Source organism: Mustela erminea, chromosome 2, assembly GCF_009829155.1.
Source record: "Mustela erminea isolate mMusErm1 chromosome 2, mMusErm1.Pri, whole genome shotgun sequence".
In the NCBI taxonomy this organism is placed as follows: Eukaryota; Metazoa; Chordata; class Mammalia; order Carnivora; family Mustelidae; genus Mustela; species Mustela erminea.
Window position 1 is genome coordinate 9,882,215 of NC_045615.1, and position 22,953 is coordinate 9,905,167.

Below are 22,953 nucleotides of genomic sequence, written 5' to 3' on the forward strand. Positions count from 1 at the left end.
GTTCTCAAGATAATACAGTTGACCCTTGAACACAGGAATCGGGGGTGCCAACTCTAATGCTGTCCAAACTCTACATGTAACTTCTGACTCCCTCAGAAGTTAACTACTAGAAGCCTGCTGTTGATCAGAAACCTTGCTAACATTATAGGTAATTAACACATACTTTACACGTTATGTAAATTATATACTGTATTCTTACAATAAAGGAAGCTAGAGAAAAAAACATTGAGAAAAAAATACTGAGAAAATCATAAGGAAGGAAAATATATTTCCAGCACTGCAACGTAAAAAGTTCACACATAGGAAGTGTGCCTGGAGGTCCTGCAGGTCTATCTCTTGCTTTAGTAGCATCTGAATGGACAGAGCCAGGAACATCCCTTCTTCCACCCCCCAATCACCCTCCAGTCTCTCTTCCACTTACAACCTTCCAAACCATCTCAGCCACCCTCTGCCACCAAGACCAGCCAACACTGTTTTTCGAGTTTAGCTCTTTACTGCCGATGGACCACGTGTCAGAATTATTCCACCTGGTGAACGTGCATTGGCAGGCCTCTTATACCACCTCTCTCTGGGCTTCTATTTCCAACGTGACAATGGAGCTCAAGAGGGCATATGTCACTTCCTCACGAGCTGACAAAAGAGAAGCACAAGGGCACCCCAGCATCTCTTGAAGAAGCAAAAGCAGAGTGGTGACCTCACCCTCTTCCACGATGTGCAGAAGCAATCCTATTGTGGAGCACGCTATGAAGGCACACACACAAGTTGTGTCTTTCCATAGTGTCAGCTTCATTCAATCATAAAGCAAGGCTAACGTAATTGCAAAGCGGCTTCAGGATTCCAAACTCAAAGACCTGTCACTCGGCATTTAACTTGGCTTCATACGCATCACACAAAGCACAGGACCATATAAAGTCACACAACAAACAAGATCCAACAAGGAGTAAGAAGCTAACGAACTCAACTCGAAGTCCATCCATGAGCACACTGTTGAGATGGGGTCTCCGTCAGGTCAGGGTCGGCTCTCACCCTGTGCAGCTAATTATGTTCAAGCCGTGGAGAATCTCTGTTATGTTCCAACATCAGTTGGGTAGAGCCTTCTGTGGCAGTTGCCTTTTTGATGTGGTGAGACCTGAAAGGGTCAGTGTCAGGAGAGTCTGGCAGTTTGCTGCAAAAATCTCTCTTCTATAAAGGAATTTAATCCTGCTTTGGCCTTAGCAAACCTGCTCTGGTTCTACTTGTTATCCGTTCTGGGTGTCATTAGCCTGTGCTGGTTTGGGCGCTATCTGGTCGGAGCTGCACCACCCTTGGCTGCTTGACACGAGTGATTCCATCTTGCTCTCTGCATCCAAGTGTAAGTATAGACCCATAGAGTTCAAACCCATGTTGTTCAAGAGTCAGCTGTACTATTTTTCTCTAAATAGTTTACAAAGACTTCCAAGATGATATTACTCTTCTTTCTTCATTTCTTTCACTTAGGAAATTCTCACGCATCAATGACCATTTAATCTGGCCCTTCCCAGGTATTTATATGGCAATCAGGCAATCAGAAGGTCAGCAATATCTAGCTGGTGTCCTCTCTTAGGTGACATCTTCATATATAGTGATATCTGAAAAAAAAAAAAAAAAAAAAGACGGTGGTTTCAACAGCTCACAGCCAGGCCACATGCTATCATTACAATATGCAAAGAAGCCTCTCAAACATTCTTTTCTGTCTAAGTTAAGGCTTAGGCAGAAACAGAATTGAGATTTATGCCCACAAATCTCAAGTTCAAAATTATGGTTCCCATGACAGTCATAACTTACCCTCAAGCACACAGGTAGTATTTTTAGTTGTTAGGTTATAGCAGGAATGTTGTAGCCTAAAATACATGTGTGATATGTTCAGATTACAGCTAATACAAGATTGGCTAATTTAGATTTCCTTTACTCTAAGGTTGTTTATATTTACACCTAAGCTGATTCACTTGAGTGTGATTTTTGCACTTAAAGGAATGTGCATTTCAAATTCGAGGGGGTAATAATTACTTGCAAATTTAAATTAAAGTAGTTAGAGCTGAAAATAAGCAGTGTTTGAGCTCAGCACTCATTGACAGGTAGTGGGAATAATATAACCTCAGAGCACGTTCAAATACTTAAGTTAAGGAGACTCAGAAGGAAGGAAGCTTGTCTTGTTATAAGGAAGGAGAGAAGCCTCAAGGTTAAAATAAACCATGCAGGTTACTATGTGTATTAAATTCTGTGCCCTCCAGGCACACGCATACAAGTAATTCTTCTAAATGCATTCATGTATTTAGACCCATTCTCTAAATGCATAGCAGAAGGTTTTCAATCTTGAAAATCAGCATGTGCCTGGGCCTGAAAATAAATTCCCAAGAAGAAAGGAGAAACAGGAATGAGACAAAAGGAACCGATATATATTTAGCCTCGTCCTTCTGTTTGGATTTCTCAGGTACCAGTGGCTACGTTGGGAAAACTGTGAGTGGTTTGGCTTCAAGTAGATGGTTAGATTATCATGAGTCAGTCTCAGGCTAACCTGTAGAATGTGCCTGATAGGTAACAGTTGGGGGCCTTTACTCTTAAAGAAATGTAAATTTCTGAGACAACGTTTAGATATTCAAATTCTTCTTTGTCCATAAATACTACATATTTTTATATGCAAAGATACCAAAGTAGATTCTCTCTCACACACACACACACACACACACTAGGGTTTTCTTTTTTTCTTCACTTAAAATCTGAACTATGAAAACATTGCATTCTGGAAGGCAATGGTGGGTATAAGATTACTAAGGAGCAACAGACTTGGAATATTTTTTTTTTAAGATTTTATTTATTTATTTATTTGACAGAAATCACAAGTAGATGGAGAGGCAGGCAGAGAGAGAGAGAGGGAATCAGGCTCCCTGCTGAGCAGAGAGCCCGATTCAGGACTCGATCCCAGGACCCTGGGATCATGACCTGAGCCAAAGGCAGCGGCTTAACCCACTGAGCCACCCAGGAATAATTTTTAAATGGACAAGAAGCATGGAGGGAGTTATTTAAAACTAGAGGCGCACGGGTGGATCTGTTGGTTAAGCATCAGACTCCTGATTTTGGCTCAGGTCATGATTTCAGGGTTGTGAGATCAAGCCTGTGTTGGGTTCCGTGCTGGGTGTGGAGCCTACTTAAGATTCTCTCTCCCCTCTTCTTCTGCCCCTACCCCACATTCTCTCTCTCTCAAAAAACAAAAAAACAAAACAAAACAAAACAAAAAAACACTTTTGAACAAGCATTTTACTTGGTCTGCCCCTTAGCTTTTCATATCTAATTATCAAAATCACGGCTTTTAGAAAATAAAATGTGTTTGAAGTGAACCAAACTTTTTGAGATTGGATTAATACAGTAAACTAATCACATGTATACACCTGTTTTCCAAAGTTTCATTAAGTGAAAGATATATTTTAAATTATTTATTTTTGTAAGAGACAGAGAGCATGCAAGCATTCACACAAGTAGGGCGAGGGGCAGAGAGGCACAAGTGGGGGGAGGGGCAGAGGAAGAAGCATACTCCCTATGGCAGGGAGCCCCATTCAGGGCTTGATCCCAATACCCTGGGATAATGACCTGAGCCAAAGGCAGACCCTTAGCCGACTGAGCCACCTGCCCAAAAGATATATTTTAAGGTAGTGGTTCTCAAATTGTGGTTCCCTGAGCTAACAGCATCAGCATCTCCCAGGAACATATAAGAAATGCAAATTTCTCTTGCTTCTCTCCGCATCTACTGGAACGCTGGAGTAGAGGACCAAGGAATCTGTTTTAGCAAGACCTCCAGGTGATTCTGACCCAGATTAAGTTTTGAGAACCCCTAGTTCAAAAGGAATAAATCCACATTAGCCCCAAAACAGAAGAAAGCATCACACCCACAAAAAAAAAATAATAATAATGGAAACACTACTGAAGAATAGAAAGCACACTGGATTGTGAAACTCAAAGCAGCAATATAAGAGAAAACTAAAAATCTTATGTCTACTCGGGTGGAAGAAGTTGAGGAAAAAGAATACCTTATTAAAGAAAAGTAGGGGGCTGTTTAGGGATGGGGGACTGAGAAGCCCTTGGTGATTAATTTAGGTGGCTTCCTTAGAACACCTGGGCAGGGCTGACCCCTCTTCTGCCTCCCTGTGTTCCTTCCCCACCCCACCGATGCCAAATCCTAGGCACCTGTGGCCTTTACTCATTCCAACAGAGGTTTGGGGCTGTGTCAGCAAAGCAGTACCAGGGCCTCTGGTGGTTACTGATGGGGAAGATAAATGACCCCATGCCAAGGACCTGTGGCTGTCTCTCCTCAGAAATATTTTCTCTCTCCCCAACGGTCATTATTGACAAAACAAGGTAATCTCTACAGATAGGCAGGCTGGGATTCTGCAGTCAAACAAGAATTATAATTACTTGAAGAGAGTCCACACCATGAGAGGAACACCAAACTCAATAATCAGAAGACCTAATAAAACTAATAAAAATAAGCTAGTAGAGTAATCAGTAAAGAACTTAGGAATCCGTTACATTCACCAGGGATTGCAAACGGCTATGCAAATGCAACTAAAAGTGAACTGAAAATCAGGTTTGCTTTTGTTATATAGAGAGAAAAAAGAAGGGCGGTAATCCGAGGCCACTGTAGCATTTCATTGATATCATCAGGATCCATATTCTTTCCATTTTTCTGCTCTGCCATTCAGTCTGGATTTTGTCCTGATGGTGGCAAGAGAGCTGCTAAAACTCCAGATCACATAACTACATCCTCTGAATGAAGAGAAAGGAAATAGAAAGACAGCACCAACAGATTTGGCCAAGAATTAGAGTTTATAGCCACATCCAGGTGCAGGTTTTTATGAATTACAACATCTAGAACAGAGCGAGGCAAGATTGTTCACCCACAGAGTGTCTACCTCACGAGTGTAATTATTATATTTGGAGAGATTTAAGAAGATATTGCATCCGTGACAAATTTTAAATGTAATTGGAAAAATAAAAACTCAGTTATGAGCTAATAGCATAATGGACAGAGCTGAGAAGCAAATTAGTGAGTTAGGAAACCAACCTAAAGAATGTTAGAAAAATACCCAGAAACTTAGAAAGTCACTGAATCTAAAGCAGGAAAATTGAAAAATATTCATGGAGGAATTCCAAAGAACAAAGGAAAAAAAAAATCAAAAGAGTTTCTGCAGATACAAAACAGGTTACCCACTCATATTAGCTGAGAATAAGCCCCTTCTATTGTCTGTCCCTTCACTCTGCAATCACCAAGTACACGATGCTAGCCCCAGAACCTAAGAATACTTGGGTTGATTAAAACTTCCACCTTTCAGCTGATACCTGCAACAATGTTGTTAATACTTAGATATTATCTGAGCATTGCATAGGATAGGAAATAAAGACTAGATGGACACTTTAGTTGATCTGTAACACATGGTGTTTCTTTTACCAAAATCAACAGAATAAAATTTATGGCCTGAACCAGAGAGATGCAGGCAGCCCCAGGTTTGGCAGACATTAAAGCAAACAAAGGTACACTAACAGGTAAAAAATAAAGTGATACAAAAAGATTTAACAGACTGATTCTGGTAAAAGAAATTAGATATTGCAGTATTAATATTAAACCAAATAAAACGTAAAGAAAAGGACATTTACTGGTTTAAAAAAGGGACATATTTTACATTTATAAAAGGTACGAACTGGAGAGAATACATAACAATAGTAAGCTTTTATGCACTTATAAGCACTATTCTGAAACCTATAAAGCCATAGATAATAGAAAAATTGTAAGAAATGTGAAATTTTGATCTCTCTCTCTCGTAGGAATAGACCAAATAGAAAAAATGGTAGTAAGTGTGATCTATACGTATATCATATATATTCTCCTTCTCTTTTCCTCTTAATATCATAAAAGCTAATTCTTTAGAAAGATCAATAAAATCAACTTTTTGACAAGAAAGTAAGAGAAAAGACATAAACAGCGTTGGGAATTAGAATGTAGCATGCCTCAGTTATAAAGATTCTTTTAATTATAGAGAAGATAAAATATAATTTTGCACCAATAATTCTAAAAATGTATGTCACATAAACAATTTCTCAGAAATACTGATCCAAAACCAGGTAGAAACATTAATACTATAAAGCAAAAACTATAAAAAATATAAAAGACAAAACCCAAAAAATGCCCCTGAAAGTATGGCTGGATTAGGAGACTTTAAAATCTATTTTATTTTTAAATTATTTTAATAATTTAATAATAAATAAACGTATTTTATTTTTAAATTTTTTATTTTAAAATCTATTTTGTTTTTCTAAAATCAATTTTTATTAAAATATTCTATTGTATTTTTAAATCTATTTTAAATCTGGGCACCTGAGTGGCTCGGTGGGTTAAAACCCCTGTCTTCTCTTCAGCTCAGGTCATGATCCCAGAGTCCTGGGATCAAGCCCCCCCCCCCCCCTCCCCGCATTGGGCTGTCTGCTCCGCAGGGAGCCTGCCTCCCCCTCTCTCTATTGTCAAATAAATAAATAAAATCTTAAAAAAAAAAATCTATGTTAAATCTATCAAACAAAGAACAAATCATTCTACATCACATAAAGCAGTCTAGAGTGTAGAAAAGTATAAAAACAAATGGCAGTTAATTTTAACACCAAAGCTGGAAAACACAATACAAATAAAAACGTAGGCTAATATAATTTCTAAATATAGATTAAAATCATAAATAAGACATTAGAATATAAAATCCATCATTCTATGCACAAGTGCGGTTTATACAAAGAGTGTGAGGATGATTCACAACAGAAAGGGCAATTTGAGGGATGCCTGGGTGGCTCAGTTGGTTAAGCTGCTGCCTTCGGCTCAAGTCATGATCCCAGCGTCCTGGGATTGAGTCCCACATTGGGCTCCTTGCTCAGCAGGGAGCCTGCTTCTCCCTCTGCCTTTGCCTGCCACTCTGTCTGCCTGTGCTCACTCTCTCTGACAAATAAATAAATAAAATATTTTAAAAAAAAAAAGAAAGAAAGAAAGAACGGGCAATTTGAGAAAAGTAATCATTAAGCTTGGAGCCAGAACTACCTTCCAGTCCTGGGTCAGGCCAACCACTTGGCTATCTGAGCTATGCTAATGTTTCTCTATAACCCCCTTTCCACTTAAAAATAAATCATGAAAAATAAGATTTTAGAGACTGGGGAAGACTATTTTATAATATTTTTAATCACGGATCGTTAAGTTAAATGTTTTAAATAAACATTTGTGTAAAGTTAAAGTGCCTCCTCACTTGTAGGTGTAGGTCTACTCCTAAGACTTGAATGCCACGATTTCTGAAGTAAAAGAATAAGAAATCAAACATTACTGACAATAAGCTGATAGTTAAAAAAAATAATTACAGAAGGTAAATAACTAGACTGGATCTGTAAGTTAGCAAGAGCTACTCAAGCACATGATGCTCAAGAGTGAATCTACAAAAAAGCCTGCTGAATCTGAAAACCATGAAGTCCAGCAATTTAAGCCAAGCACAGAGAGACAGAGACACGGAGAGAAATATCTTTTTCTGACACCTTCTAATGCTTCCTCTGTGGTTGACCTTTATGAGATGTTGGTAGTGAAGTACTCTTATGCAACTTTACAAAGCATCATGAGATCCTATGCCATCCAACAGATGGGCTTTATACAACCAATAAAAATAAGTTCATAAAGAAAAAAAAGTCTTTAAAGAAAATGCCTCTAAAACAATGTGAATATTTTTATCAAGCAGAATATAAAATTGTAAGTAGAATGTGATGCCACTCTTTTAAAAAGATAAACACATGATTTTATATATTATATGTTACATAACAAATACATAAGCTTTGGGTTCTCATCATCTACAGCCATCTGGATTCACTTTCCTTTCAAAAAAAATAATAATATCTTCAATTTTTCTAAACATTGCACCCTTTTATTGATGATCCACTTCTGCATATATTCCTCTCTTCCTGCATCCCCTTCTTTAAGGATGGACACTCCTGATCTCATCATTCCTGGGAGTATCATTAACGTAAGGCTGTTAAGTGTGAAGATTCTCATTAAACGTTGAGGCTTATGGAGGGGAATTACCCTAGCACATATGGGAAACTATTTAAAACTAGCCGGAATAAGGGGAGATTTTCCTATTGTGTATTGTCTGTTGTAAAGCTACAAAAATGAAAGCATTGTGGCACTGTATTCAGAAGAGATGGATGGAATCAATACCATATCCAAAAATTAAATCCAGTTTAAAATTCAATCCAAAGTAAGAATTTAGTATATAGTTACGAAAGTACTCCAAAAAAATAGGAACAAAACATAGTCTTTTTTTTTTCAAAGAGAGAGACTGGAGGTTATCGAAGCAGAGGGAGAAGGAGAGAGAGAATCTTAAGCAGGCTCCATGCCCAGCACCGGAGACCAGCACTGGGCTGGATCTCATGACCCTGAGATCATGACCTGAGCTGAAATCAAGACTCGACTGTTTGACTGACCAAGCACCCAGGTGCCCCAGACACATATTTTTTAATAGTCAGCAAGAAAACCGGCAAACTATTTTTTGGGGGGAACTATTTTTTAATTAGGTTAGATTCTGTATCTCATACTGTATTCCAAAATAAATCTAAAATGGCTTAAAGATTTATATATACAAAATTAAAACATTCAATGTTAAGCAATAACACAAGCATATCCTGCTAAAATCTTGGAGGAGGGGAACGAAATTCTGAAACATGAAAGAAAAATTGGATGCCTCCAAAGGAACTGGCAAGTACATTCCAAAAAGTCATTCAAAGGAAATAATTACACAAGAAAACAAGGGTATATCTAAAATGATGCTTGGGGTAGCACTGTTTATAAATCTAAATATATGAGGGATGCCAGGGTGGCTCAGTGGGTTAAGTGCCCGACTCTTGATTTCAGTTAGGGTCATGATCTCGAAGCCATGAGATTGAGTCCCATATCCCCCATCAGGCTCCCTGCTCTGCAGGGACTCTGTTTTGTCCCTCTCCCTCTGCTGCTCCCCTGCTTGTGCATATGCTCTCTCTCTCTCTCAAATAAATAAATGAAGTCTTTAAAATATAATAATAAATAAATCCAAATATGTGAACTAATTTAAACATCCATCCATGTGATTTAGTATAATAAATTCCAGTTCTTCCATACATGTTACATTTAAAAATAATGTGTTTATATTTATTGACAATGAAAAGACATTCACAAAATGTTAATAAATGGGAGGGGGGAATTATTACAAAACAGTATATAAAAATATATATATAAAACAGTATATAATTTTTTTTCATGTTCAAACATAAAAGTAAAACTGTATCATTTCCTCGGTAACAAAGCTTCCTATGGCTTTCTAATATCTACAGAACAGCCTGACTTTCTAGCATAACATTTGAAGCTCTTTACATCAAACACTCCTTTTCCTCCCTCAAGAGAATGTGCTTTAGTCACACAAATCTATTATCCTGTCCCAAAGGACTGTGTGCTGTCACATTTTCATGGAGCTCATGCTGTTCTCTCAACCTGGAAGGAGAAATCTTCCACATTTGCTTCTTAAGGAAATTCTCCTCATGTCTCAAGTCTTTGCTCCAATGTCACCTTTCACTGGAAGCTAGCACTAAGCCCACCCCCACTCCTTCCTTACATTCTCACAGTACAATATTTAGACCTTTTTTGTACATCAGCATTTTTGACAAGCTTCCTCCACACACACACACACAGTGCTGAGTGTAATGCTCGTAATAGAGGCTCCGGTAAGTGTTTGCTTAAATACAAGCTTTTAAATTTTTAATTATTTGAATAATTTCTCAAACAAGATGAAAAATTAAATAAATCTATCATTTTTTGCACTCCTGTTTCTACTAATTAAAGAAGAATTGATTGAAATAAAAAACAGTGCATTAAAGTGCCTCCTGATTTGATTTCGACCCCCTCAAGGCAACCTCTATTAAGAATTTAGTATATATACCCTTTCACAATTTATTATGTGTGCTTAATTGTTCTATAAAAGTGGCACCATAAAAGGAAATTTTTTTATCAGATTAGCAAGATTCGTCTCCCCAAGGCTCTCCCTGAGCCTTCTTCCTGCTTCTTTCTCATATTAGACAAGCATTTGCTTTCAATTTTATTCAACTCCACCCATAAATCCTCAATTTGCCAGGTGCTTTCATGATATGGATGCAATAATTCACAGCAATTCTGCTGGTCTTTCTGGATCTGTCTGTCGGTGTGACTCAGGCATCTCACCCCATCTGAGAACCTCAGTTGGGCTGACTTTTGGGCTTTAAGTGGTTTAAGTGATCCTAATGAAGTCTAATGAGGTACCCACAGAAATTACGCAGCCACTATCTCCTGAGCAATATCTTAAAGCTTTGCAAATAGAGAACTTGGCTGGGGAGCAAATCCAGGGTCTTCTTGAGCTCTGCTTCCCACAGTTTTTGTCACAGTGAATCTTTAGTCCCCTACATCTCCGGATTTCAATTTCTTGATCAGTGAGGGACAGAACTTATAAACATGTAATGTGCGTTGACTAGCACCTTCTCCAAAATATCCCTGCCAAGCTGGTCTGAAACTGCCACCAATATTAGACGACAGAAGAGGGGACCCATCACCAGCATCTGGCACATGGGAAGGGCTCAGTAAATATGTGTTGAATCATAACTAAGTGATGGCAGAACAGGCCTGAGCAGAGGGCACTCTTGCAGCTTTTTCCTATGGGTATGGATTTAGCCAAAGCTAAGACACAGAAAACGTGACCATGGGGACAAGAATGGAGCACGGAAATCACTCCTTGGTACACGAACTTGGGCAGTTGTTCCTTCTGCTGTGTTTCCAAAGCTGGCTTTCCAGCAAATGGAAAATAATAGTGATGGTGATGATAACTCTGAAAGATTGGAGATAATTACCGTCCTCACGGAGTCATAGATGAATGCTTTCGCCTCTGACAAAGAAAAGCTTTTCCAAATCTGAATATGTCTTTACATCAAGCAGGCACTTCTCAGACCTCTCACTCAACATAAACTTTACTTTTCAGCAAATCGTTTGCAGATGTCTGTGAGTTTCGGGCATGTAAGGGAAGGAGTGGTAACAGACTTTTCCGTAGCACCAGTCACCTCGCTTGGCTTGTCCGGTGACATTCTGGGCTCCCAGGTGTGGCCTCAAAGCGGGAGAATGTTCCAGCAGGACTGCGGCACCCAGCAGCTGCCTGCTGAGCTGATTCAGAGCACAGCTGTTTGGCTCAGAGGACGGCAGAGAGGAAGAACTCTCTGCCTGCCACAGAAGTCAGCTGGGATATCTGCTATTCTTGCAAATTGGTCTATATTAAATACGTAATTCAAGGACTAAAATTAAAACCAAAATGAGCCCACAATGTCTGGAACAGTCTTCAAACATTCCCGTCATAGCTGTGCTTCTTTTAATACAACCAGCCATCTTCGGAGGCTCAAAAGGAATTTCCTCTAAGCAGAAAAGTCTGAAAAGAGTTCTTCAAAGATCCTTGAGGAAAACTCACTCTGATGGCAGGAAAGAAAAGTCCAAGATGCCTCAGAAGACTACAGGCGTGGGAAATTCTTTAGACTGTCAGGGCGAGAGGAGGTCATGTTTGATGATACCTAATACAGTCTTGGGTTAAAAATCCTGCTCAAGACTAAAAGAGCAAGAGTGCTATCAAAGGCCTAAACTTGGAAAGTGAGGACCCAAGAACATAAATACATATACACAAAATATTGTGGGGCGCCTGGGTGGCTCAGTCAGTGAAGCGTCTGCCTTCAGCTCAGGTCATGATCCCAGGGTCCTGGGGATCGAGTCCCGCCTCCCGCTCCCTGCTTAGCAGGGAGCCTGCTTCTTCCTCTCCCTCTGCCTTCTTTTCCTCCTGCTTGTGCACCCTCTCTGTCTCTCTGACAAATAAATAAAATCTTAAAAAAGAAAACATTAGCTGCATGAATGTATATATGTACTTAAATATTAATGCTGGGATGATGTCCAAAATATTGAACTACTCTAGCAGCAGTTAGTTCCAAACAACTGTCCCAGTCTGTTTAGAACTAATGGGTTTCCTGGGATATGGAACTGGATATATGGATACTAACCCTGGGATAGCCCTGGGCAGCCAGGATATTTGGTCACCCTAGGCAAGGGTGCTAACCAACCTGGACAGACATCAGCTATACCCACCTGTGTGGGCTGGTGGATGCTCTGTCTAATTGCTCATCCTTGATGTCTGATGATGTTTGAATTAGGTGAACCCTGGGAATCATAGAGTCCTGTATTTGGTTTCCCTAAATTTCTCATGCTTTCTCCTGCCTCCATGCCTTTGCACAAATGGTTCTCTCCACCTAGAAAATCCCCAGCCAACATCTGTAACTTCCTGCCAGAAGACCTCCCAACCCTTCAAAAACTGAATTAAATACATCTCTGAAGATCTTCCCGAGGACGCTATATATACTCTTATATTCAGAGGGAAAATGTGAAGTAGAAAGGCTTCTTTTCCAAAGAAGCAAGATTGCTTATCTCCATTACTTAACGCATAAGGAAGAATCAGTGAGCATCTCTCACCCCCAAATTCTGAATCAAAGTAATTTTTATCACAGTTGGTAACATTCTCCAGGAAGCCACTAAAAGCTATCAAGGATTTTTGTGCCTCCTGCCAGGGCCCCAGGTGCAGCAGAAGAAAATCTGAAACCAAGGGGCACCCAGCTGGCTCAGGCAGTAGAGCATGTGACTCTTGATCTCCAGGTTGTAAGTCCTCGTCCCATGTTGGGTTAGAGATTACTTAAAAATCTTTTTTTAAAAAAAGGAATCTGAATCCAGTGATTTTAGGGACAATAATTAAGACCCACTATTTCCGCATGTCTGGGCCACAGCCCTGTTAGTAAGAGAAATAGTCTTCTTCAGCTTAGGTTAGGCCATGGTGTCTCTGACAAAATAATTACACTGAGTTTTTGAGAGATGTAATTAGTTAATAAGGCATCAGCAGTCCCAGAAACTGTTCTAGGTGGGGCGACTGAACCAGAACTAGAGGAAAGATTTGCACCTTCCCCTTCTCCCAAGGCCCACTGCCCTCCCAACTACTTGAGCCTGCAAGCATCAGGAAAGAACTGGAGTTGAGCCTTCTCTAACAGGAGTCACGGGTGTGACCTGAAGCTAGAACCACGTCAAGGAAATGAAAACACCCATTGAGACTGGATCAGTTGGGGTCCCACCAGGAAACAAATGGCACGATCACAACAGGGAAATCCAGAGAGAGTTTGATGAAAGGTCTATTTACAAAGGTGTGGGCAGGGTGTAAAGAAACCACAAGGGATTAGTGTGACTCCTAGGGCTGGAACTGCAGGTGTTACCACCCTTAGGCAAAGTGAAACAATGGTTACCAGAACCTGGAGACAGAAAATGCTGAGCAGAAAGAGCCATATGACAACAGCTTGACACCTATGGTGAGAGTACTCAGCCAGGGGACAGTGATAAGGCAGGAGAGAGCTGACCTCTCTGCTCTTCTCCTTCCAATCTCTTGCTAATGATCCTCTTGGGACCAAAGGGTAAGGGGGCCATCAACATAATTTAGGGTCAACTCCCAATGCACAAGACAGAGTGGAAAAATGTACAGATCTGGAAGACAAACAGAAGGTGTCCAGCAGGTGGACACTCACACTGTGAAAGCCTGCATCTTGTGGTCATTTCCTTCAAATGCACAAAGAAATTCCAAACTCCAGGTCCCTGGCTGGCTCAATGATAAAGCATGCGACTCTTGATTTCGGGGTCATGATTCAAGCCCCACATTGGGTGTAGAGCCTACTTATAATTAGAAAAGAAAATTCCAAACTACAGTTAACCTTTGAACAACACAGGTTTGAATTGCCAAGTACTTACATGTTAATTTTTTTTTTTTGACAAATACTGCACAGTACTAAAAATGTATGTATTTTCTCTTCCTTATGATTTTCTTAAAAATAATTTTTTCTTTAGCTTGCTGTATTGTAAGAATACAATATATAATACCTATAACATACCAAATATGTGCTAATAAACTGCACATGTTATCAGTAAGGCTTCCGGTAAATAATGGGCTATTTGTAGTTATGTTTTGGGGGATACGTGTATTTTTTATTGCGCAGGGGTGCAGAATTGGTGTGCCTCCACTCCCACATTTTCAAAGGTCAACTGTATTTAGAACTTGAATCTTGGCAGTGGTTAAGAGCATTGGTGAGACTGCCTAGATCTGGGGCAAGTTGCTCCACACTTCTAAGACTTGGTTTATCCACCTATAAAATAGGCACAATAGTAGTACATATTCATGGAGTTGTCGAGATTCCATAAAGCATTCAACATAGTGGATGGTAAATAGTAAGTGCTTAATACATGTGACTATTAATCCTCCATTTATCACTATCACTGGGTTTTGCTAAATATTATATATGGCATGCCATTTAATGTTTTCCTACTGAAGAGGCTAAAGGGTCAAGGGAGCAAGGGGAAGAATAAAAAAGTCTTCTCCATCCCATCTCTGGCACCAAGAGAAAGAGTCACCTCATCTCCAGACATGCTAAGACACAGATGCCATTGTGTCAACCAAGAAACCCAGAACGTCAGAGAGAATGTCTGCAAGAGAGATGGCAAAGCCAAACTGCCCAATTGGCTCATGTAGATTAAAAAAATCCATCCCCAGGAAAGGGTTGGGAGGTCCACATATTCCTATTATACTTAAAAGGGGAAATAGACCCAAAAAACGAAATTGAGTTTAAGTAGGATAATCTATACGTTACACAGAGAAATGAAAACTCTTCAGCAAATCAGTGGTGATCTTAACATGGGTCTGACAGAGTGAAGAACGTAGGTTACCTCTGACAACAATAAAAGTCATAGTCTGCCTACACTTTCTGTTATATAACCGTTGGGCCACAACTTACGTGTTGGAAGAGACCGATGCCACTCAAGTGTTCTTGATGGTTTGGAAGCACAGGGTTTCCTCTCTATATCCCACCACAAGTATAATCCTTTATGGTAAAACTTCCTGTTTGACAACCTGACATAGCTAAGTGAAAAAGAGAGAATTAGTATTGGCAAGTTAATAGCATTCTATGGATCCATGAGTCACTAATTAGTGTTCAGTGTCAGGTAAGAATGCAGATGCAGAGACAGCAGAACACACAGTTTCTGCCAGGGGAATAAATATGAATTGGGAAGGGCGCCTGGGTGGCTCAGTGGGTTAAAGCCTCTGCCTTCTGCTCAGGTCATGAACCCAGGGTCCTGGGACTCATCGAGCCAGAGCTCTGCATCAGGCTCCCTGCTCAGCTCTCCCTCTCCTACTCCCCTTGTTTGCATTCCCTCTCTCACTGTGTCTCTCTCTTTGTCAAATAAATACATAAAATCTTTTTAAAAAATGAATTGGGAGCAAACAAAGGACTGACACCAAAAATATGCATGATATCATCCCTGGACTTAGCATTTTAGTCTTTCATTATCTTACCTGTTTTGATTCAAGAAACTTACTAAGACATTGGTAGGCTATGGACTATTTTTTTTTTTTTAATATAGCTGGTGGCTTGCAAGTTTTTTTTTTTTTTAATAACAGCTTCACTGAAATACAATTCATATACCATACATTTCAAGTGTATAATTTCAAATGTACAATCCTGTGGGGTTTTTTTTAGTATATTCACACTTATGTGTAACCATCAGCACGATTTTAGAACATTATTATCATCTCAGAAAGAAACCCCATACCCTTCATATATCACTCCTTTGTCCCTGTCTTCTCCTCTCCCCAGCCCTAAACAAACACTAATCTATTCTCTGTCCATATGGATTTACCAACTCAGGCCAATTCATGTAAATGAAATGATATAATAGAAGATTTGTTGCTGACTCTCTTCTTTCACCGTAAGGTTTCAAGGTTTATCTGCATTGTAACATGTATTAGTGCTTCATTCTTTTCTATGACAAAATATTGAAAAGATATATCATATTTTGCTTATCCATTCATCAGTTGATGAAAATTTGGGTTGTTTCCACATTTTGGCTAAGATGAATAATACTATAAACATTCACATCCAAGTTTTTGTATGGACACATATTTTCATTTCTCCTGGGTACGTACCTAGGACTGGTATTGCTCAGTTATATGGTAACTGTATGCTTAACTATTTCAGAAACTACCATTTTCCAAGACAGCTGCACCAGTTAACATTCCCATGACTCCTTCATCTTTTCTACCACCCTCGTAACTATTGAAAGTACAAAACACAGGGTTGATCCCTAATCCACTCACATCCACAAATAATTCTTCTCCAGAATAAAGATTCTGTTCTTACTTCCCCGTTTATTCCCAAATGTATGCTGCCCATCAATAACAAGTCATAATAAATCTTCCAAGGATTCTAACAAAAACTGTGTTGTCCTCTGCAGTATCCCTATGAAAGGAATTCATTTTATTCTCAAAAAAAAAAAAAAAGAAAAAAACTGAAATGGGCAGGAAGGGCATGGTTTTTTCCATTAACCTAATCAGGAAACAGAAACACAAGAAAATTTATAACATGCCCTAGGAAACATCTAAGTGCTGATACCAGGGTATCACATACTTCAATCTCTTCCCTCTAGTTGGAATGATAAGATAGTAACATAAAAAATAACAATGCAAGATATATGTGCTATGAGTCAAATGAGTGACAAGAGTAAAATATAATAAGAGTGTTGTAAAGGTGAGAGCTGATGAGGAGGATAAGGCTATACTGGAGACAAAGGAGAAAGACACAAGGGAGATTTCCTAGAGGAAAAGGGAAGGTGGCCCTGGAGGTTGGCCTTGGGGAATGTGTAGAAGTTTGGGGGTGTGACAGGTTATGTTGCTGCCCTGTAAAGCAGCAAGACCAACAACTTGGCAAACGCAAGCTGAGATAGGGATGGGTAGTCCGGTTGGAGTGCCAAATACTCCTTTACGTTGAGCTGAGTAGTAATAGGTTAAGGGTTCAAAGAGAGATATCAAATTAAAGAATCTGGTCTTTATCCAGTGCACAGTACAGAAAAACTGACAAAAATTTTATTCAAGGATTTTCGTAATCAGTGGTGTGCTTTAATGATACTATTGTGGTAATACTGTATGGAAACAAGGTAAAAGAATACATACTGGGAAGAGAAGCACTAGTTAAAAGACTATCATGATAACTCAAGTCTAAGATAACAAATATCTATATTAAAGGTTCTTTTTTTTTTTTTTTTAAGATTTTATTTATTTGAGAGAGAGAGCATGCACACACAAGCCAGAGGACTGGCAAGAGCAAAGCAAGGAGCCCGATGCAGGACTCCGTCCCAGGACCCCAGGATTCTGACCAGAGCCAAAGGCAGACACTTAACCAACTGAGCCACACAGGCACTCTATATCAGGGGTTCTTTATCAGGGCATATGTTACTCCCTAGGAGATATTTGCGATGTCTGGGGACATTTCTGGTGGTCACACAGTGCAGAGTCCTTCTGGCACCCATTGGGTAGAGACCAGGGTTGCAGCTAAACATCTTAGAATGCGCAGGAGTCCCTACAACCAAGAGTATCTGGCCCCTAATGTCAATAGCGCCAAGGAGGAGAAAACCTGGTCTAAATTAAAGTAGTAGCAGTGAAAATAAAAGCAAATGACAGATAATAGAATTATTTTCAAGGGAGAAGAGGTAGAGCTTGATGATTGGCTGGGTCTGGAAGCAAAAGATAGGGACTAGGTGGTTTAAAACATGCTTGGCAATAATAGCAAAAACAAAATTTTTAAAAGAAATTAGTAGGAGGAGGATGGAAGAGTGTAATGAGTATATATATGCTTGTTTGTTTTATAATGAATGTATTTTTGTAAAGATTTTATTTATTTATTTGACAGAGATCACAAGTAGGCAGGAGGCAGGCAGAGAGAGAGGGAAGCAGGCTCCCCCTGGCTGAGCAAGAGCCCGATGCGGGGCTCTATCCTAGGACCCTGAGATCATGACCTGAGCCGAAGGCAGAGGCCTAATCGACTGAGCCACCCAGGTCCCCCTGTTTATTTTTTTAAGATTTTATTTATTTATTTGTCAGAGAGAGAGAGAGAGAGAGAGAGGGAGCACAAGCAAGGAGGGCAGGAGGCAGAGGGAGAAGCAGTCTTCCCACTAAGCAAGGATCCTGATGTGGGACTTGATCCCAGAATCCTGGGATCATGACCCCAGTGAAAGGCAGACGCTTAACCAACTGAGCCATCCAGGTGTCCTGAGTATATGTTTTTATTTTCTCCATATCCTTTTCTTTGGAAACAATCTATTCTTCAAACCATAATGGCATTTGGATGGGAAAGATCACACTCCCAAACCATCTACAAGTGGTACTTTGGATCTAGGTCTAGTAAATCAGGATCTACTGTAGAGTCGGCCCTACTGAATGGTTCTCTAGGTGATCACGTGATCCAAGCCGACCAAAGAGAGTTCTTTCCAAATTATGCCCATGTCACACACAAAGCCAGCCTGACTGAGACTTAGAGAGGCAAACCAAGAAACAGACTCTTAACTTCGGAGGATAAACTGATAGTCACTGGAGGCAGAGGCAGGGGTGGAAGAATGGGTGAAATAGGTGATGGGGATTGAGGAGGACACTTGCAATGAGCACTGGGTGTTGTAAGTGTTGAATCACTGCACACCTGAAACTAACCATATACTGTATGTTAACTAACTGGAATTTAAATTAAAATTTTTTTAAAAAGTTAAACAAAGGCAAGCAGAGTGGCGTAAGAAGAGACAGGAAACCAGAGACAGAGAGTGAGAGAGAAACAAATTTTAACTGATTATCGTTTAGGTTCCTGGATCTAGCTATGCCTGAAATACAAGATTCCGATTTTCCAATTAGATCAAGCCAATACCTTTCCTCCTTTGCTGAAGCTAGTTAGAGTTGGATTTCTATTTCTTTCAAATGAAAAAGTTTTAGCTAATAATGAAAGAATGAGATTAGCTTTCAATGTGTTAACAGATGGAAATTTTATCAGTGAGGGAGCAGCTAGAATTTAGAGAAATAAGTTAAATTAAGTGATGCATTTTGGAACTTATTTCTTCAGAGGTGACAGATGTCAGAACAGTCGTGACCCTTTTGAAATAGGCCAAAGATAGAAAGACTTGGTATTTCTTTTCCAACTTATAAGAAAACAGAAGGAATCATATATTATTAAGTCTAAATTAGTAAATTGTGATCATTCAGAAGTAGCAATTCTAATAAAGATAATAAGGTTACTTAAGAGTTATTTAGAACTCTTTGTGGTTTCATCACATGTAGAAGAGCTTTGGATTTGTTCAGTTCTGGCCCAGCAATTGTTAATCATTTGCCTATTTGCTCTTAGATTTCTTTTCTCTGCTTCTCCTGTTCTGCTTTGTACCAAAGAGGTTGGGTTTCTGCAAAACACATTGCCCAGGCTTCTTTGCCAATTGGCTTCCTGTTAGTTTGGCCAATAAAAGTCATTAGCAGGCGTTTGGAGTATAGAAGGTGGGGAGAAGCCAGAGTATGCCTCTCCTTCTTTCCTTGCTTTGGCCAGTATTTCTGACAGTGTTTGTGTCTCTTCCATGTCCCAACCTCCTGCAAGAAGCCCTTATTCTTGGTGGCCCAGACAGAGAGAGAGAGCGTGCAAGTCAGAAGACAAGCAGCTGAGCAGCCCCAGCTCCTGAAGTCTGGTGAAAGCTTCTCCTCTTTCTATCCCTCCAGCCCTGGAAGTGCTGGCAGCTTCTTGCTATTCCTAACCTCTGGCTTTATCATTTGCTGTTTGCCTTTTTAGCTCTTCCAACACTTTTTGTAAGAAGTTCCCTGGGTTAAATCCTTCCAATTAAACCACCTGGTTTGGATTCTTTGTTTACTGATTCACTTGCTAAGTATTTTAGTCATTTTGGAATGCCATTATAAAAATACCATAGACTGAGTGACTTAAACAACATTTCTTTATTCAGGTTCTAGAGGCTACATGTCTAAGATCAAGGTGCTGGCGGGGGGGGGGAGCAGTTCCTGGTGAGAGCTCTCTTTTTGGCTTATTGATGGCCATCTTCTTGCTGTGTCTTCACATGGTGGAGATACCCTCTCTCTTGTGTATCCTTGCATAGGAGCACTAACACCAATCATGACGCTCTACCCTCATGACCTATTTACTTCCCAATGCCCCACCTTCAAACACCATCACACTGGGGATTAGGGCTTCAACATATGAATTTAGGGGTGGGGGATGTTATACAAGCATTCAGCTTATAGCATCTAGTCTCCAGTTCAAATCACCAGGACTGGGTGATGGACAGGGGTAAAAAAGGAGCCCTTTGACCATTTTAACCCTTAAATCCAATTAAATAAGGTATATACAACTATGTTGCCGGTGGACATAAGAAAACAAAATACAGTTCATAAGGAACCTGTGATGTAAAGCATATATAAACAAAATAAAGATGAAATGTTGTAGGTGTAAGTTGCAGAGTTCAGAGGAGAGAGAGATTGATGTTAATTGCAGGCATCAAAGGAAGGCTTAATGAAGGAAGTAAGACCAGAGCTGAACTCTAAGGGACAGAAAGCCAAACAGTGGAGAGCAGAATCACAGACGGCATTATGTGAGCAAACGGGTGGGGCATTAGCAAGGAAGCAGGAATAAACACAGTGTGTTCATGGAAGGTCTGACTAAAGTAGAGGCATTTACGGGTAAATTGGTTCAAATAAGTAAGAAAAGGTCACATTGCAAAGTGCCTTTAGTCGCCAGAGAACTGTGAAGTCTGTGGGATCAATCCTAGAAAAACTCAATGGTGAGACCACGTCCTTTAGAAGATTAAAGCTATACTCTGCCCCCTTTTTTTCTTATCTAGTCAATGAAACACAGAATAAAGAGTCTGAAGGCTGGCTTTCGTTCCCATTTCCTAACCCATTTTTATAACCTTAAAATGTTTCTTAGATTTTAGGTCTCAGTTGCCTACTTGCAGAAGAGTTAATAACATGTAAAATTCATCTGAAGATTAAGATATTTGTTGATTTGTTGTTTTTCAGATAGCTAAGTATTTTTTAGATATTTATCCTATACCTAATCGTCTGCTAAGCCTAAACTTATGAGGTCAGTTTTTTATTTTTCCCAAGTGCCCACTTTGTTCCCTCATAATAAAGAAGATGACTAGACATTGCATAAGAGGAACCAGAAAGAAGGGTGTTTCTTCCAGCACCTAGTTCTAAAACATGCTGAATTTAACTCTGACCTTAAAAAACCAGACTGGAAGAAACAAAGTAGTATTTTAACATAGTCTGTTAATTACTTGTATTTATTTTTTATTTTTTTTAGAGAGAAAGAGAGTGCACATGCAGGCGGTGGGGTGAGTAGGGATAGAGGGAGAGGGAAAGAGAGAATCTTAAGCAGGCTCCATGCCGAGTGGGGAGCAGGATACGGGGCTCGATCTCATGACCCTGAGATCATGACCTGAGCCAAAACCAGGTATTGGACGCTTAACCACTGAGCCACCCAGGTGCCCTTGTTAATTGCTTTTAAAAAGTAAAAGTACACATTGACCCAAGAATGGGCATGTCATTTGAAATGTGACTGTTTTTTGAAAATGAAAATAGAAAGAAACATTATTGCAATGACTCATATTATTCTAGGACTTATAAGTGGGTTTCCTTGTCAGGTAGCTGATGAAATAAAATTCTACATTCCGTTTTTATATTAAGGCGAATTTGTTTTGTCATGTGTATTATAATTCGCATTAGAAAAGCTAGTAATCATTGTGCTGTTAACTCCACTTTTATTGCGGGAAGAATGGGCGGAAGCAACATCTTAGCTCTTATTCCAGTGCCAGGAATGAATTGCAGTTGGAACAAACGAAAGACTTAATTATAGCCTTTAAATCAAAGCGGGAATAGTACACGTGGAACTGAAATCTTATCCAAGATCTATTTTTTAGAGAAAATAAAGGTGAACTGGAATTTTAGCTTTGAAGAAGAAATCGGACTTAGCGTCCACCCTTCTGTAAATTGATATAAGTAAAAATTTGGTTAGCATTGGGGGGTCTGTGAAAGGATTTTCAACTGAGTATGTTTTGTAGACCTCCCCCCAAAACAGTTTTTCAGTGCCGATAAGAAAAAGAAATACACTAGATAAAAGTCAATTTAACTTTATGAAATAAAGACATCTGTGACTTGAGCATAGTTTGCCAAAATGTAAAATTTCATTCACGGCTTAAGCTGAGAGCAAAGGGCATTTAACAGGAAACACAGAAAAAGAAACCTCTCCACCGAAGGCAAGTCAAAACCCACCGAGTCACATAATCATGTCATTTGGTGGAATGAGCTGACCGGGAAATGAGGAAACATGAATCCAGAGGGCGTTTTCAGTTCTGAGTAACAACATGGCAGGACAAGTCCCCTTAATTGCTGTGCTTCTACAGGATGATGGTACTAAGCAGTCTCCTGAGCTCAACAAGATTTTCAGCTAACCCTTAATTGTTAAGTCATTATGACAACTACTGATGTGTCATCCCTGCTGTAATTGCCGCAGGCTCTTTCTAGCACCTGTTTTGCATTTACTGTTGTATTCTGAAACTTAACACAAATGTAAAATGAGACTATTACTTCTGTCAAGTGCACATACACATTTGCTGTAAAACATTGTTGAACGTGCACACAACACAATGGGAACGATCACTTAATGTTGTACAGATGAGACCAGCTGTTTGAGCTCCGAGGGTCAAAAAGTGTGAAAACGAAAGGAAACAAAACAACAACCACAAAGAAAATCACGCAGTTAATCCACAAGCAATTACATAAAAATCTTGAAAAGAGAAGAAAGCAGCTTGGTTGATTTTTTGCTGGGGACGAGGATTTGCCTCTGTGCCCACTACACACCTTCCACACCTCCTCAAAAGCCTGCCCCCCAACACTACTTATGTGGCCAAACCTGCGTCCAGTTCAACCTCATGGTCCATGAAAGGATTAGAACAGGGTG

At 39.7% G+C, this 22,953-nt stretch overlaps 1 long non-coding RNA gene across 1 annotated transcript; it reads right to left on the reverse strand.

Annotated features, from left to right (window-relative positions):
* Nucleotides 1-221: 221 nt before the first annotated feature.
* Nucleotides 222-22,389, reverse strand: LOC116582914. Its single transcript, XR_004282557.1, has 3 exons — nucleotides 22,266-22,389; nucleotides 14,923-15,047; nucleotides 222-1,607 (listed from the first exon to the last, which is right to left on the reverse strand). It is a non-coding gene; the product is annotated as an uncharacterized LOC116582914 (long non-coding RNA).
* Between the last annotated feature and the right edge of the window lie 564 nt (nucleotides 22,390-22,953).